This window comes from Eriocheir sinensis, chromosome 51 (genome assembly GCF_024679095.1).
Source record: "Eriocheir sinensis breed Jianghai 21 chromosome 51, ASM2467909v1, whole genome shotgun sequence".
Taxonomy (NCBI): Eukaryota; Metazoa; Arthropoda; class Malacostraca; order Decapoda; family Varunidae; genus Eriocheir; species Eriocheir sinensis.
The window spans coordinates 8,347,886-8,348,376 of NC_066559.1; the positions used below are offsets into that span (position 1 = coordinate 8,347,886).

Genomic DNA, 491 nt, shown 5'->3' on the forward strand with positions numbered 1-491 from the left:
TAGGTCGTTAAGAGAATAAAGAAAAAAATAGTAATGCCCGGGCCAGGATTCGAACCCGTGCGATGAAGACAGCCGGATGTCGTACCTTCACCGGTCATCCAAAGCGGTATGTTTTTTCCTACTTATCCACAGATCGTCACCTTATCACCATAACAACAACAACAACGGTAATGTAGCAGCGATGATCACTTGCTCTCCTAACAAACTAAAAATATGTGCGCCCGAACAGGGACTCGAACCCAGGACCCTTAGGTTAAAAGCCTAATGCTCTACCGACTGAGCTATCCGGGCTTGGGAAGGTGAGGGAAAGGCGTGCAGGTAAAGGGACGGATGGAGATAGAGATGATAGAATTTGCGGAGAAGAGAATGAGGTTATGAAAAGGAATAAGATAAAAAAGGATAGGGAAAAGGAGGAGAAAGCTAGAAAAAGAAGAGAAAGAGAAGAAAAGGATGGAGGCGGAGGAGGACGAGGGTGAAGAGAAGGAACCGAA

General features: G+C 45.8%; 1 non-coding gene across 1 annotated transcript; it reads right to left on the bottom strand.

Annotated features, from left to right (window-relative positions):
* Positions 1-218: 218 nt before the first annotated feature.
* Trnak-uuu (transfer RNA lysine (anticodon UUU)) lies at positions 219-291 on the bottom strand. The gene has a single exon. It is a non-coding gene; the product is annotated as a tRNA-Lys (tRNA).
* Positions 292-491: the final 200 nt, after the last annotated feature.